The 18,005-nt window shown below is 45.0% G+C and overlaps 1 protein-coding gene across 5 annotated transcripts in view; it reads left to right on the top strand.

Moving 5' to 3' along the window:
* The window catches only part of CA10 (carbonic anhydrase 10), a 480,117-nt gene that overhangs the window by 330,811 nt on the left and 131,301 nt on the right, over positions 1–18,005 (top strand). The window lies entirely within an intron of this gene.

Genomic DNA, 18,005 nt, shown 5'->3' with positions numbered 1-18,005 from the left:
TGTGTCAGTAACTGAGAATCTGAAGCTTAAACCCACTCGAGGCCAGGTTAAAGGCCAAGAAGAGGTCAATAGGAGCAGCAAAGATTTTGATTATTCTTGAAAAGTTTTTTAAAATGATGACAAATATAACAGCTGTCAGTAGAAGATTAACTTTGCCTAAATAAAGCCCAAGAAAAATATTAGCATGAGCCCATAGTTGGTTAAAAAAGAAACTGACCAGATTTTTGTGTTTTATATATCCAAGTTTTATGGATACGTGATACCCCATCAATTTTTTGAAGGGAGGAAAAATATACTCTCTTTGAAGGTGGGTAAATTATATGCCAAATCCATTCAGGTGTGATTGTGCCATGGTCTTTACGAGGGTAAACAGGTTGTCAAGGGTCGAGTCTGCTAGTTGGAAAGGGCTTGAACTCTTCTGGGAGCTAGGGAGTCTTTACCTGTTAATTGGTTGTGCAAACACTTTATCTATTAATTAGATTGTGGATTACCAAACAAGCCACATACTCACTCCCAATGCTGGAAGGGTACCTCCGAGAGCCAAGATGAAGAATACAGCTAGGAATGCAGTCTGTGAGTGCTTGAGGCACTTCCCAGAACAAGGTGGCCAATGCCTTGACCAACTTCATCTCCCCCACCTCCTGCCTACTCCCCGTTCCTCCATATTTCGAAGCATGTGAAAGAAACTAGTGTATTGTCCAAGTACCTCAAGTATTTTCGATTTTAATGCTTCTGTCTTCTCATGACCTCCATTACTGCTCCCAGAAACGTCCTTACCTGACCCAAATCAAGAAATGAACTAGCAATTCTGTTCGCTTCCAAACTTCAGTTCAGAATTTATGAAAGGGACAAGAGAGAAATATTAGAAGCAGAAATGTGGTCAGGGATAGGTCACAAATTAAGAATGACTAGCAGATGCTATCATATGTGAGTTGAAGTTCTCGTTCCCTTTTTCTCCTCCAGATCCATTTCTAGAAATTTATATTTTTGAATAGGCTTGACATTAGGGGAGAAAAGTTCAGAAAGCATAAAGATTGTTTTTAAAAATCATCATAGATAACACTTATTTAGCATTTAGCATGTGCTGGGCAACATTCTAAACATATTTTTTAAAATTTTTTGTTATGTTATTCACCATACAGTACATCATTATTTTTTGATGTAGTGTTCCATGATTCATTGTTTGCATATAGCACCCAGTGCTTCATGCAATACGTGCCCTCTTTAATACCCATCCCCGGCCCAGCCCAATCCCCCACCCCCCTCCCCTCTGAAACCGTCAGTTTGTTTCCCAGAGTCCATAATCTGTCGTGGTTCATTCCCCCTTCTGTTTACCCCCCCTTCATTCTTCCCTTCCTTCTCCTACCGATCTCCCTGCTATTCCTTATGTTCCACAAATGAGTGAAACCATACGATAATTGTCTTTCTCTGCTTGACTTATTTCACTTAGCATAATCTCCTCCAGACCCGTCCGTGTTGCTGCAAATGTTGGGTAATTGTTCTTTCTGATGGCTGAGTAATATTCCATTGTATATGTGGATCACATCTTCTTTATCCATTCGTCTGTTGAAGGGCATCTTGGCTCTTTCCAGAGTTTAGCTATTGTGGACAATGCCGCTATGAACATTGGGTACATATGGCCCTTCTCCTCACTACATCTGTATCTTTGGAGCAAATACCCAGTAGTGCAATTGCTGGGTCATAGGGTAGCTCTATTTTTAACTTTTTGAGGGACCTCCACACTGGTTTCCAAAGTGGCTGTACCAACTTGCATTCCCACCAATAGTGTAAGAGGGTTCTCCTTTCTCCACATCCTCTCCAACATTTGTTGTTTCTTGCCTTGTCAATTTTTGCCATTCTAACTGGCATAGGGTGGTATCTCAATATGGTTTTGATTTGAATTTCCCTGATGACTAATGATTTTGAACATTTTTTCATGTGTCTGTTAGCCATTTGTATGTCTTCATTGGAAAAGTGTCTGTTCATATCTTCTGCCCATTTTTTTTATTTGATTATTTGTTTCTCATGTGTTGAGTTTGAGAAGTTCTTTATAGATCTTGGATACCAGCCTTTTATCTGCAGTGTCATTTGCAAATATCTTCTCCTATTCTGTGGGTTGCCTCTTTGTTTTGATGGCTGTTTCCTTTGCTGTGCAGAAACTTTTTATCTTGATAAAGTCCCACAAGTTCATTTTTTCTTTTGTTTCCCTTGCCTTTGGAGACGTGTCATGAAAGAAGTTGCTGTGGCCAATGTCGAAGAGGTTACAGTCTATGTTCTCCTCTATGATTTTGATGGATTCCTGTCTCACATCAAGGTCTTTCATCCATTTGGAGTTTATCTTTGTGTATGGTGGGAGAGAGTGGTCAAGTTTCATTCTTTTGTATATAGTTGTCCAATTTTCCCAGCACCATTTATTGAAGAGACTGTCTTTTTTCCACTGGTTGTTTTTTCCTGCTTTGTCCAAGATTAGTTGACCATAAAGTCGTGGGTCCATTTCTGAACATTTTATAAGAACCAACTCATTTATTCCTCATGAAAACTCTGTGAGATAGGTACCGACTAATAGAAAGAAACTGGTGCACGGAGAGGTTTAGTAACTTGGTCGAGATCACACAGCCTACTATACAATGTAGAAAGAAAGTCTGTTTCTCCTGCTTTTTATTCACCGAAGGAAGGAAAGATGCTAAATTCCTTATAGCTCAGTAACTTACAGCTCCATTTGAGGCAAAAGTGGAAACCACTGAAAAGCAAATTTAATTAGTTCACTGGTAATTATTGTCTGACTAAATTATACTTTAAAATTTAATATACCAACCCCCACTTAATTAGCAAACTGCGTTGTAGAGAGGTGCCTAACCTCCTACAGTTGTGTGAAACCGGCACTTAAATATAGGCATTGTGTAGATTTCTGCTCTTCCTAAAATGTGGTGTTTCTTTGCTTAGTCCTGCATGCCACCCTTTTGCCCAAACACCACCAAAAAAATAAATTAAGGGAAAAGGAAAAAGTAGAAATTAACCAAAAGGCTTTCATGATTTTGAAATTTCTGGACATTTTTCATTGTTAGAGCATCAAGTGGGGAGAGAGAAAACAGAGATCAGGACTGAGGGAGAAGAGACAGTAAAAAGGAAATGAGGTCTGTAGCCGGTCTGGAAATCAGGGCCGTGGGGGAGGCAGAAGCAGCAGGGAAGGCCTCTGGGTTCCGGCTGCCATTTTGGAACAGGGAAGGCTCAGGAAGGAAAGACTAAATCCTAGGAGGAAGGAGGGCACGGCTGCTGCTTCAGGAAACCTTAGGCAGAGTTCCCCATCCTCATGAGCATCTCAGAGCCCAAACCTCAAACCCGCCCCGTCCTGTACAGCCTTCCAGCCACACTGCCTCAGTTGCCTACCAGTCGGAGATCTGAGTCCTGCCCGTTTTCTGGCAGGGTTCCAAGTGATGTCAGGGACAGGAAGGGGAAACCTGGCTTCTACTGCAACGGGCTGATTCCCCGTTTAAACCAGAAGTAGTATGTGCATCGTTTAGCCAGCAGGGTATCTGGGCATTAACTGACAGGGTCCTGAGGTGTGAGGGTGTGAGTCTGCTGTCTGCTGCTCTGCAGTTAATACCAGTGACACAGCTGTGTTATTGTTCCTGGTGAAGAGGTAGGGCAGATTCAGGAGAACCTGGAAGCGGTTACAACTCGGTTATTGAAAAGCAGACACGGGTCGCAGAGCTGTGCACTGGCTGTTAGGTATCGTGTCCTGATGGGCCTGGAACTGAGGTGGCCGGGTCCTCGCTTGCCACAGCCTCCAGCGTCATCTGCCCATTAACTGGAGGTGAGGGCACTCTGTGGATGCCCGAGCTGAATCCAGACTCAGCAACCCCCTCTCACTTCATACTTCATCTTCAGATGCCCTTTGGCTCAAAGACAGGAAGCACTCCTCGTTCTTCAGATTTCAGACACGTGTCCTCCATCCCAGCAGAGCCTGCAAAGTGCACTGGGCTGGGTCGGAGGACACCGGCCTGAGGAGGAAGAATTTTCCCTCATGGAAAGCACCTTCCTTCTACGATGCCAAGGGTCGACTGTGCTAGGCGCTTGTAAGGACCACACGAGTTAAAACACACAAAACCCTTTTGAACAGTGCGTGGCACCGAGCGAGCAAGGTACGACAGATCACAATTGTCATTATCGCTGCCATTTGCAAATGAGAAACCGGAGCCACTGTCATGTGACCAAAAGCAGACCCAGGATGGAAACCAGGTATGCCTGATTCCAAATCTTCCCCTCCTAGGATGCTGTCTCCCTGAAGGAATAATGAGAGGCATTGTAACAGACAGACCCAGCCGTGTCCCCAGCCCCTGCTTAAACAGTAGATAGGTGTGATCATACTAGTGCACTTTTTCCAACTGATATCCTGAAACAGCCTCTGAATCCTTCTCAGCACAGCATGGCAAGCAGCCACTTCCCACCGTTTGGAATCTGGAGGGAAAATGAAGCTATTTGCCAGCCCTGAGTTTGTGATAGCCCAAGGTCGGCATCCGGAGCCTGGGGGCCCCACCCTGCCACCCTTCCCCTCCCGAAGCTTCATCGGCTGTGATCTGTCGGGATTGGTCTCTGAGCAGTGTCTCTGACGGGGCTGAAGTGAAGACTTCCGGACAGCAGTCTCATATGCTTCTAGCACACGCACCTCTGTGAGGGTTACACATCTCAGACACCACGATCCAAGACGTCGTGGTATCACCAGGCCAGATACTTTCCGTAAAACACTGGTCGTCTTGAGCTAGATGCCTTGTGCTCACTGGAATTTCTGTGACGTTATACTCTAAACCTGGAGTCATTCAGAACAAAGGAGCAGCCTCAGGAGAACGGTCTTCATGTGACCATGGCCTCCATGCTGCTTCTCATTGTTCTCTTTCTAGGCTTCGTTTCTGAGAAAGATTGCTTCTGAGCACTACTTTTGCTCTCTCTCTTTTTTTTAAAAGATTTTATTTATTTGTTTGTTTGTTTGTTTATTTGACAGAGACAGAGAGCACAAGCAGGGGGAGTGGCAGGCAGAGGGAGAAGCAGGATCCCCGCTGAACAGGGAGCCCAACACGGAGCTCCATCCCAGGACCCTGGGATCATGACCTGAGCCGCGGGCAGATGCTTAACCCACTGAGCCACCCAGGAGCCCCTGAGCACTATTTTTTCTTAATTGCCTTTCCTCACAAGAACATTCTATAGCTCATCCAAGGTTCATATATATATGGAAGAAAGGACCGAAGAGCTTGGGTTGTTTTTTTTCCCCTTCTATCTTGAGAATTTGAAGTTAATAAAGTACATGGGAGCCTGCCCACGATGAAGCTATTCGGCTATCTGTCCTAAATGAGACCTGTCAATTGCAAGAGGGAGACAAGAATTCTCCCCAGTTCCCGAGGGGGGACTGCAGATTTACTGACAACCAAAAGATGGATGGGTCGTGCTTTTATTCATCCCATTGTCCGTCAGTCAACAGCTCTGACTGCTCATCACCCAAACAAAAGTGACCGTGTGTGTGGTTTTTCACTCTCTCCTCAGCAGAAGCTGCCACTAGAGGCCAGATATCTCTCGCCACAACAAAGCCCTCTTCTTGCTTATCCCAGTCACATCCCGTCATGGGGGAGAGAAGAGATGCCTGAAGAGCTTCAGGGGCAGAAATGACCTCCAGTCCCTGAGGGAAGGACAGGCTCACTCCCCCCCCACTCAAGACCTCCCTCCCTACAAAGACATCAGGCAGACCAGGGACCCCTAGCCAGGGCTGCAGTGCAGATGGCAGGGTGGGCTGGCCCAGGGAGGGTAGGCACTTCCCCTGTGCGCACCTGCTGAATGTGATGGAGAGTGGGAGTCAAGAACGGATACCCAGAAAACCGTTCATCTAGGAAAGGTGTGTGAGCCTCAAATTTGAATCTGAAGACAGAAACATCTGTCTTTCTGTTGAATAGATTTAATTTCAGATGCTACTAACTTCTTCAATGTGTGCCATATTTCACTGGGTCTAAGACACACATTTTTCCACATTTTAACATCTCTAAAATTAGAGTGTATCTTATAATTGATGATCTGTCACAGTTTACTTGGCAGTGTTTTTTTCTTTCTTGGTGGTACATAAAATAATGGTGCATCTTACAATCTACAGCATCATCGATTTCATAAAATATGGTTAACATGGCCAAACACTGGGCTGAGTACCTTTATAGGCTTTATTTCATTTAGTTCTTTTTTTTTTTTTTTTTTGGTAAAAGCTTTCTTGAGATACCATATAATTCACCATTGTAAAGTATACGGTTGAATGTTTTTTATACATTGACAGAGTTGTGCAACTGTCACAACTGTAGGATGTTTTTGTCACCCGATGAGAAATCCTATACCCATTAAAAGCTATCTCCAGTTCACCCAACCCATCCGGCCCTAGGCAACCAACCACTATGCTACTTTCTTGCCCCATAGATTTGCCTCTTCTGGACATTTCATATCAATGGAAACATAGCATACATGGCCCTTTGTGTCTGGTTTCTTTCAGTCAGCATCATGTTTTCGAGATGCAACCATGTCGTAGCATATGTCAGTTCTCCATTCCTTTGTAATGGGTGGTACGCCACTGTACGGGTACCCCACATTTTATTTATCCATTCATCAGCGGAGAGATATGTGGATAATTTCCACCCCTTGGCTCTTATGGATAATGATGCTGTGAACACTTGTGTGCACGTTTTTATCTTTCTTGAGTATATACCTGGAATGGAATTGCTCTGCCAAGTGATGACACTATGTTTAACTTTCTGAGGAACTGCCAGCTGGCTTTCCAAAGTGTCTGCACCAACTTAACATTCCTGCAAGCAGCGTATAAGGGTTCCAATTTCTGCACGCCCTTGCAAATAGTTATCCTCGTAGGTGTGAAGTGACATCTCATTGTGGCTTTGATTTGCCTTTCTCTGATGACTAATGATATTAAACATCTTTTCACTGTGCTTATTGGCCATTTGGATATCTTCTTTGGAGACCATTCATGTTTTGCAACAAACGTCTATTGAGCCTTCTGAAGATACGAGGCATGTGGGAGGCTGATTGCATTAGGGGCCCCAGTTCTTCAGTTCTGTCTGGGTCCATACCTTTTGCCAAGTAATTTGGTAGTGCCTGCTCATTCATATCTAGAACTTAGCCATAGGTCTTGCCTTGTCTGGTGAGGGGTTAGGAGTTCGTGCCCAAGCTAGCCTCCTGGAGAATGAGATATATGGTGGAGGGCTGAGGTTCCCCATCATCCCAACAAAGACTATTCTAGATCAGCCAATAGCAGGCAACCCCCAGACGTGTGAGTGAACCCAGCAAGTTTGACAGAGCTGTCTAGATGTCTAACAGCTAATCATCGATGCAAGTAAATCCAATCCAGATCACCTGAACCCCACAGACTCCTAAGCTAACTAAATATTTACTGACATCTGCCACTGATGATTTGTGATTTTGGCAGTATTATTATGGGACCAGATAACTAATACAAGACATACCTTAAGTACTGAGGATAGAAAGATGGGAGACACAGTGGCTGCCCTCAGAAAACCATCTTGAATTAGGGAAGGCAGAAAAGTACCGAGGAGTGATATTACTTCAGTCTCTGCTGTGAGACATGTGGACGCTCCTTTGACCAAGAAGCAATCACTGCTCATTTTGCAGAAGGAGGAGGGTTTGAGAGCATCGGTGACAAAGCTTCCTAGCTTTTCCCACCAGCTTCTCCCCCTCGTGCGCTTGACTGGCTCCCTCACCACGCCCTGCGACGTATCCTGTACCCACGTCATGTTCTTCCTGCAGCCATTACAAATGTTTGGTGATGCGCAGAGTTGGCATAAAATTTTAATTATGAATCTTGGTTGCCCAAATTAGTGTACTAGCATAACTTTAATTAAAAGTTACTGCTCCACATTCCTCCCAAGTCCTGCCCTGATAAAATGGTTTTATTATCCTTCCAAGTCTGTGTCTTAGGGCTTCTCTGGCTTCTCTTGCCTTTTCCTTGAGGCATTTTGGTTTGGCCATGCTTTTGCTTCACATTAGTGACAATGCAGCTTTAAGCCAACTTAACATTTTTTTTTCTCTCAAGCTGCATTAGCTTTTTTGATCATGTCGTCCATGTTGACGCTTTATCAAACACTTTCACGATGCTTAGCACAGCTACATGTGCCGAAAACCAGTACGTCAAGCTGGATCTCTAAAGCGAACTTTTTTTCCTTTTTTCTTTCTTTTTTTAAAGTTCTAAGCCTTCTCCTTCAAAACGATAGGCGAACAACCTCTTATCAAGGATATTATAAACCGGAGGTGTTAGCCATTTTAGAGATATAGATAGATGCCTTTGAGGATCTGTTGAGAGCTAGGAACCCTCTTCCAAACACAAGCACAGATGTTCGCATACAGCAGTCGGTGCACATTTTCAGACACTGATCTCTGAGGCCCCAGGGTCTCTCTAAAGCCTTGAGGACTCTCTAAAGGACTCATGCGTAGGGAGAATTCAAGCTTCCTACGGGAGGCAGGGGTAGATTAAATACTTTTTGATCAGTAAATGTGGTTGCCTAGTCAAATGTGCATGTGTCTTGGTGTGCACATAAGAAAAATAGGAAGGAAGGTTTGGCCATTAATAAGGACAGGGCAGTAGACTTATAGGAAGGAGGAAACATAAGAAGTCGAGCGATTTGCTTTTAGACCTGTTTCTGTCAGGGCTTTACCATGGGTTCAAGGCAAGTCCCTTTCTCTCCCAGTGCCACTGAGTCATCTTCGATAAAACTATAGCACTGGAGGGAGGGTGTTTGGACTTCAATCAGTGGACCCCAGATGCTGATCTGTAGGTGAACGCTAGGCTCGCTACAGCCAAGTCATTTGGAAAGCTTGTTCAAATATGTGTGTGTGTGTGTGTATAGTAATATATATATGTGTGTGTGTGTGTGTATTACCACACATATATATATATGGCTTTACCTCTAGGTATTCTTCATTCTTATTCACTAGTTCAGAGGGTGACGCCTAAAAATCTGTGATTTCTAAAAGCAAGAATCTGTGATTTCTAAAAGTTCCCCCGTTGTTAGCATGATCAGTAGACATGGTCAAGTGTAGGAACCACTGGATTAAATGATCCTCAGATCACTTCCAGAACTACTACTCCAAGAGTTAGTGAGTGTGCATGTGTGTGTGTGTGTGCGTGTGTGTGTGTGTGTGTGTGTTATAAATTAAGATAGAGTGGAGTTTGCAGCGTGAGCCTGGGCAGTCCACAGAAACATCCACACATCGCACAGTGTGGACAAATGTGTGTCTGTTTTCATGCTGCCTGAATGCCCTCAGTCCTATTCCATGCCCACGTTGGCTGTGTCAGGCAGCCGCAGCTGGGGCCATCCGTGACAGGCCTGCCTGCCTCCCCAATGCTAGAAAGGCACCGTGGCGCTGTGCAGAGGCTCTCTGGGTCCCTCTTCCAGCTGATGTGTCAGCTGTCCTGGCCAACACCACTGGCAGATGGTCTGTGGGTAGGAGCGTTGTGTACCTGGGATGCTTCTGGGACGAAGGGGGAAAAAAGATGCCTTTAAAGATGCAGATAATGACTAAATAATTGCTAACGAGGTCAGCATCCTCATCTTTAAAGACATTCATTCTATGTTTTATAGAAAAACAGTACCAACGTCTCTGGCAGCTGTGAGAGCTGGCTTCACAGTCACCTTCCCAGGCTTTGGTGACTTTAGGGAAAGCACCATGCTCTTGGCATGGATGCTGGAGGCCTTGGCAATGGACTGGACTTCGGGGAGGAAGGGGATGGAGTGACAGATGCTACATTGTAAGCAGGAGATGGCTTTCCTGATTTGAGGTGTTCCAGGCAGCCTGATGGCAGGTAGAGAAAAAGCCCAGAGCAGATCCGTTCTATGACCTTTGTGAGTTTAGCTTTAACCCCAGGCTAGAGTGGTCCAGGATTCATGAATTTGCTTTACTATCTAGAAAGATTTAAACCAGGGGATAGTAGGTCTTCTTGTCTATTTTCTTGCCTTAATCTCCTTCCTGTCTCCTTCACCCCAATGGACATAGGTTTCTCTGCATTGTGCCCTAGAATATCCCCACTCTTCCGTCTGACAAGGAAGATGATGCACTTGAACTCACCGTTGCTGGGAGTGGTGGGAGCGGGTAGGTCCTCCGTGAAGTCTGGCTGTCCCTAGCCTCTACCTAGTAAAAGCAAAACGGCCCTGGGACCGTGATAGAGGAAGCGAGCTCTGGGCAGACTCTCTCCCTAACTTCCATGAGATCCTGGGCAAGGCACATTCCTTTCTAGGCCCCAGTGTCCTCCTCTGAAAAAGAATTAAAGAATTAAATCAAGAAGTCTGTAAGATGCCTTCCATCTGTAACATGCAGCTCCATGTGAGTGGTCCAGAAACGCCCCAGGAAAGTTGGTCGAGATCCAGGTTGTCAGAGGGATGGCAGGGGAACCTGAGTGAAAAAATGGCACCCCTGGATTCTGGTCCCACTGCTGCCATTTCCTGGAAACCTCTGTCCCTTTCTAGAGTGCAGTTTCTCATTCTACAAAATAAAGAATCTAGGTAAATCACTCTGACTCCTAGGACTGTTTTTTTTTTTTTTTGAAGGATTTTTTTAAAGCAATTTTAGGTCCACAGCAGAATTGAGAGGAAGGTATAGAATTTCCCATATACCCCCGTCCCCACACATACCTGGCCTCCTTATTATCAACATCCCTACCAGAGTGCTACATTCGCTATAACTGATGAGCCTATGTTCATGCATCATGCAGTTTACATTAGAGTTCACTCTTTTTTTTTAAAGATTTTATTTAATTATTTGAGAGAGAGAGAGAGCACTTGAGTGTTGGGGAGGGGCAGAGGGAGAGGAAGAAGCAGACTCCCTGCTAAGCGGGGAGCCCAGCGCAGGGCTTGATCCCAGGACCCCAGGATCATGACCGGAGCTGACGGCAGATGCTTCACCAACTGAGCCCCCCAGGCACCCCTAGAGTTCACGTATGCACCACCGCAGTGTCCTAGAGTCTTTTCACTCTATGCTCTGCCTCTTTCTCTCCCCCCTCCCTGCCCCACTCGTCGCAACCACTGATCTCTTTACTGTCTCCATGATTTTGCCTCTTCCAGAATGTCCTACAACTGGAATCATATAGTCTGTAGCCTTTCAGATCCCTTTCTTTTTAGGACTTTTTTAGGCCACGATTTTCCTGTACTTTGATTGGATTCTCCCCCACTCCCACCTGCCCTCCCAATCCATTTCTGGAAAGCAGGGGGATCTGACACCTTCAGAAGCATCAGCATATGCCCAGCACAGTGCTGCCCTGTGACCACCACCTCCGTCAGCACCGGTCCCATCCAGGAGAGACTATTTTTAGTCAGGGCACGCAGGGCATTTACCTCCTGGAGGAGGCTGATAGCAGGAAAGACAGACCTTCATATGAAACAAACCTCAAGATTCCACAAGTCTTACCCTGGCCGTGCCCTGGCCGACTCTTCCGGTTGACTTTTTTGCCTACGTTTCCAAAGTGCGTAATTCCATTGTTCTCCTTTGGTAAGTGGAACACGTTGGAACCATAATGGATGGCTGTGGTTCCCCCAGAGCCTCATCACATAATCCCAGATGTTGGTCCTCACTGTGCCGTCTTACAAGGAAGATGATGCCGGAGACAGCTCTGACTATGGACCAGACTTGGGAATGTCCTCTGGAAGTACATTTGTTTAAAAGATTTATTTATTTATTTGAGACAGAGAGAGAGAAGGGGGAGGAGCAGAGGGAGAGGGAGACAAGAAGACTCCCCACTGAGCAGGGAGACCAGCGCAGGGCTTGATCCCAGGAGATCATGACCTGAGCTGAAATCAAGAGTCTGGACACTTAACAGGCTAAGCCACCCAGGCGTCCCCTCTGGAAGTGCATTTCTAAGAAATAAGAAAGACAATGAACATTTACTGAGCAGATGCAGTGTGCCAGCCTCTGGGTTGGGTACTCCGTATACCCTCTGTCCTCCCGTCCACTCAGTGACACCTCACGCTGGCCATTTGTGGGAGTAGAAACTGAGCGATAGAAAAGTTAAGCCTTCCGGAAACCTACATCTGGACCCAAGCCCTTTCTAGATGCCATCGGGCTTGCCATACCTTCTGTTCTTTGTGGTTTGTCTCTTTCTCCCAAAGCAGAATGGGCAATCCAATTCTGATTAACTGAGAGTCCCAGGGAATTCCCTTCTAGTTAACTGAGTTTTAATATCAGCCCTGCTTAAAGTGAGGACTTTCAGAGTTTTTTTAAAGTCTCAGATATCTTGCTTCCAAATGTGGAAATAGCCTTGATTTTGCGGTCATGAATACATTTCCTGGGTTGCGCTATCTACTTTTTTCCTTTCCCTACTTTTTTCCCCTACTTTTCCACCCTGTTATAAATTTATTTTATTGAAACTCTGACTGTCTCTATCCCGGTGCTGCACAAAGGTCTTAAATAAATATTTGTTGAAAGAATGAGGAAATTTATAACATTGCATATTATATTTAGTGTATATATTATACATGATACTTATTTGGTTTTATTTGTTTGGTATCAATTTTTAAATATGATACAATTGAATTTATGATATAAAAAAGATCCCTGCCTGAGCAGGAGAAGGTCTTGGAGCCCAACACATAGAAATTAAAATTAATACAATATAGTAGGATGAGCCCTGCTGACCCAGGGGTAAAATGACCTAGTCTCCTCATCCACGTCAGTCACCAATTAGCTGTATGACTTTGAGCCAAGTATGTAGCCTCCCTGACCTCAATTTTCTACTGGTAAAATGGAGAAGGGGCACTGCCAGCAGCTTTCCTTCCAGCTCCCAGGTGACATCTCCACATGCAGGTGCCCAGGCCTCAGAATGCCCTATTTACACGCTCATTTTTGTTAACAGCGGAGCCAGACACAAACTAAAAATACACCTTCCCCTCTTGTGATACTCGAGAAATTCAAGGTGACTGGTGTAATTAACTTCTCTCCTTGCAGCTTGTGAGACTCCACAAAAACCCTGGCAGAAAAGCAGTTGTTTTAATTTGCAAATATCTGTACTGCCTAGTTCAATTCAGCCTCCTTCCAAGCAACTACCGGGCATCTGTTGACTTTGCAGAGGTGGGTCCCCCGGTCACTGTTTGCTGTTTGATGTATTGTGTACAAAGAGAAAAGGGCTCTGAAAGGCAAATCCCCATCAGATTGCATCAAATGTCCGGAATCGAAGCATGCTCAGGCATTCGAAGGCAGATGGAGGCACGGCAGGTGGATGAATGATAACCCTACACTGAATGAACGGTTGACAAAGGTCAGAAGTAAGATGGTAAGGAAAGAAAGCACAAGGAACACCAAACATCTGTCTAAAACACACCAGGGGAAAAGAAATTGTCTTTGCTCTGCAGATAGCATGTGGGTCTGTGTACTAATTTACCAATCAGCAGCTGTTCAGTGTTTCCACTGTCCACCGTACCAAGAGAGAAGTTTATAACCGAGCTATAGAAAACTCCTCTAAACCCAGGTTCTAGCCAAAAGCCACTTGTTTTTATCCTTCCCATCTCAGCCAGTAGCTTCAACACAGGGCAAAACCTACTTTCTGTGGGGTACCCAGCCTCCCAGGGACTATTGTAAGAGATTTGCACCAAATTAAAGAGTATCGAGAATTATGGTTCCAGCCATGGCCCATTATTCGGTTTTGTTGCAATCTGTAGTCTTTCCTTCATTTTTAACCAGCAATGACTTCTCAACCTTTTTTATTTTTAAAGATTTTATTTATTTATATAACACAGAGAGAGAGAGAGAGAGTGAGAGATAGAGCACAATCAGGGGGAGAGGGAGAAGCAGGCTTCCCGCCGAGCAAGGAGCCCGATGTGGGGCTTGATCCCAAGACCCTAAGATCATGACCTGAGCCAAAGGCAGCCACTTCACCGACTGAGCCACCCAGGCACTCCGACTTCTTGACTTTGATAGGTGTATGTCATGTGGCTAAACAAGGGGGGTGGGCAAATCATCTTAGACCCACCCTCATCATATGAAACCATACCCACATGGTTTCCTTCACAGGCATCTTGGGTTTGTTTCTTTGAATTTTTGGCCACCAGGTAGCCGCTGATCCCAAGAAGGTTGTCAGGAATTCCAGACTCTGTAAGTTCATGGTCTCAAATTCTCTCCACCCTCGCCTACATCCAAGTTTATTTTAAACCATGAAGCATCGTTTCCTGTATCTTCAATTCAGGTAGACTCAGATGTAAGGCATGTTGGGTCCTCAGCAGCGTGGGCCATGGAGAGAAGAAGGAAGATGGAACTGCGTGAGATAGGAATAAAGTGTTTGGACTAATCCATTTCTCTCCATGGACCATACTGGGAACAGTAAAACCCTTGGGGGAAAAAAAACAGTTCCTTGGAAGTTTGCATTTTCTGCTTTTCCATTAGCTATGGGCAACCTTGGGCAAGGTACTTGAAACCCTGAGCTTCTTTCTTCACCTGTGAAATAGGGATAGTACAGACCGTATAGTGTCACTTTGAGAGTTAACATTGATGAGGGGTTTGAGATTATGTTTAAACTACAAAGAGCTGCATAGACCTCAGATAGTGTTATAATTGTAATAGTAGCAGTTGGGTGAGACATTGATCATTCCTAAAATTCACTCCCACATAATTTATGGCTCCTATCTGCATAATATACCCCAGCCTCTCTATTGGATCTGTTGATCCCGGTGCTTATTTTCCTATTTTTTTTTCTTTTCCAGATGTATAAAAACATAATTAATAGCTACCAGTCAATTTATGTTTGATTTGAACATAATGAACAGCACGCTACGATGATGGCATTACACATACCCAGCAACTGAGGCTGAGCTCCTCCACTAATCATCATTCATTAATTCAATCTTTGCTTCTTACTTAAATGAATTGACTTCTCATAATGTAGTTATTCTGACAAGCAGATGCTGGCACCCATCTTCCCCTGCTCAAGTACTTTGAAGCTGTTAAATGGGATTTGATTATGATTACATACCCTCTATCTGTTATTGGGTTTATCGGGTCATGGTTCAAAAATTACTGAGCCTCTGTTATGTGCAAAACATTAGGAAAGAGTTGGTAAAGTGGAAGAACAGACTTTGAAACCAAGGAGAATTGGGCCGTCTTTCTAGCTCCCCTGTCTACTGTCTTCATCACTTGAGGCAAGTCGTGCAACCTCCCTGTGCTTGTCTTCGTTTTGGTAAAATTGAGGAAGTCATACCTGTCTCTCAGGTGAGAAGTACCCATGATATCCATAAAGCACTTGGCATAATAATCCGAAATAGGAGTAGATACAATGTAGTACTTGTCCATTGATTTACCTTTCAGTTTTCTCTCCTACACATCATGCGTGATGTTCCTCTGTGTAGAGGTGGGGATGTGTTTATTTTCAAGAACTTATAATCTAGTAGGAAGAAAGAAAAATACACACAAGTAATTTTGACCCAAGATAGAATGAAAGAGGCTCTAAAATACAGGTTGACACAAAGTTTTACAACATCACGTCGAAAATGAGTCAATGCCAAAGATGGAAAGGCTTTAAATGGGCTTCAAAGGCTAGCAGGATCCTAATATGTGGAAAAGAGAGAGTATTCACTTGGGTAGTTGATCCAGAAGAGCCAGTAACACCCTAGCACCATGAAGAATTCATTTGTTTGGTCGTCTGAGTTAGTGGCACTGTGGTGCTGATGGTCCCCATATAAGGGTTCGGTCTTTATCCCCTTACGGGGCATCGATGAATTTCTTTAGGCTCTTAATCAGAGACGGTTCTCCTGATGTGAGCCAGAGACTCTGGATGGGACGAGCTTTGGCTTTTGACACAAACCCTCCTGAGCAGATTTCCCTAATTTCTCTTCCTCTCTGGAGTTACCACTGTTCTATGTATACTCCTACTTTGCATTTGTCATATTATATTTCAGTTGTTCATTTACATGTCTATGTGACCTAAAGGACGGGACTCTTATTTTATACATCTCGTTGTGCCGGCCAGTTCCTCGAACATATGGGGTTCTCATTTAACATGGATTGAGCAAATTGAAGTTCTTCCTGATTTCCCTGCTCCCTGGCTTATGGCAGCTATGTAACGAGAGTCTCAGAGGCAGTGAGGTAACCACAGGAAGGCACTGACAGCCAGAAGCCAGGGTTCAGGAAATGTGGCAGCTCTCCTCCCATCTTTGGGAGGATCTTTGGTATCTCACACCTCATCACCCGAGTGGCGTGTCCCCCCACCTCTCTGAGACAGCATGCCTTCCTTCATCTGCACCATAAAGGGGTTGGACTCAATTATCTTGGACGTCCTTCCCGTGGTAAAAATTCCATGAGACAGTGATATCTGTGGCTGAGGATCTGTGGTTAGAAATACAGTTAGCCAGGAAGGCATCTCAGCCACAAACGCTCCTGTCTTGTTGTCAAAGGACGTTTTATTTGCAAGAATCCCAAAAATGTTCCAGAAGTCCAGGCTTCCACCTGGTATCCATCATTCCACTCCCAAAGCTATTTATTTTCTCTCTCTTATTTATAAAAGAAGAGTATTAATTAGCAAATCGTGATGCCCTCTTCTTGTTTTCATGCCTGTTGGATTAAACCAGTCCTCGCTTAGCACCCATGGAGAGAGGCAGCCCTTGGAATACAACATATGACCATGCCCAACCAGAAGGGACAGGGAATGGCACTCCCATGTCCTACCATCATCCATCCCCACAGATGGCGTTTCATAGCTCTGGTCAGTCCCAGCCTTCACTTGAAGTGCATTCCCCAAACTTATACCAAGAGTCCCATGAGTCATTTTTTAAGCTACAAATTCTGAGCCCCTCGCCCAATTCCTTGAGCTTGCATCACTCAGCATGGGGCTGAGGGCTCTAGGGATTCATAGTGGGGATTTGATGAGCCAGTTTGGGAATCCTGACTTGGGACTTGGATTCCAACTGTGAAGTTCTCCAGGCCCCTGAGCCACCGAGTTTCATCATCACTGTTCAGCTGAGATGGCAACTCCATTTGTCACCCAAACAAAGGGAAAAGAGAGGAAAGCACTTGCTGGAGGGGAGGCATTTTTCAAGCCCTGCCGCGGGGCCTTCGGGTAGAGCTCGTTTGCACACCTGCATATTTTGCCCAATTTTCTGGCATAACCCTCTGTGAATAATTGTAGTTTTGCTAATTGAATCTGAGAGCACCTGTTTCTTAATCAATATTAATGCATCTCATGGACACAGAATTTGTAATGAATCATTCTAGGGGGGAAAAGATTAAATTTTTTAAAAAGCATCCAGTGTTCATCTGCAGGCCAGTATCCTGCATGGGGATGTCGGGGGTTGGGGGGCAGAGCGGGGTTGCCAGGTGGGCAGGGAGCCCCGAGATGCCAAGCCCCATGGCAGGGCTGTCACTCCAGCTACTACTGCCCACTTCTCTTTCCCCCAATTTTGGAAAAAGGAAAACAGAGCCCGTAACCTACCAGCCCCCAAAAGCCTGTGCCTCCATTACTTCTGGGAAAGGCCCTCACTGGCTCTGACCACTTACTGGTTTTCAGTTTTACTGATCTCCCTGGTCCTGCACTCTCCACTATAGACTGACTTTTGATCTTGCAGGGAATCAAAAGGTGCTTAGTTCAACTACCTGATGAATGGCCAAGTGTTCCAGGAGGCAGGAACCTGAGTTCTGTGGCTCCCAGGGACCCCTCTTGACTCTTTGACCCAGGAGCTTGGGTTTCTGCGCTCCTGGTCCCTCCACAGTCCCAGTTCAGAGGTTGCATTCTGCAGGGAAATGTCCCATCTCCTCCTCCCTGCACAGCCTGAGCTAGATGCCTCATTTCTGTGACCCCTCCATCATACCTTCTAGCACATTCTACCCTGATTGTTTACTGATCCTCCCTCCTGAGTGGAAGCAGAAATAGTGCCCTGCTCACCTCTGGCTCCTCTCCTAGCAGAAGGCCTAGAAAAATGTCAGCCCTTTACAACTTCAGGTTGAACAAATGATTGAGCACTGCATTATTTCCCCTGTAGTAAAGG

This window comes from Ursus arctos, unplaced genomic scaffold (assembly GCF_023065955.2).
Source record: "Ursus arctos isolate Adak ecotype North America unplaced genomic scaffold, UrsArc2.0 scaffold_24, whole genome shotgun sequence".
NCBI lineage: Eukaryota > Metazoa > Chordata > Mammalia > Carnivora > Ursidae > Ursus > Ursus arctos.
The sequence above is the reverse complement of the archived record's forward strand: the minus strand, read 5'-3'. Positions and strand labels throughout refer to the sequence as shown.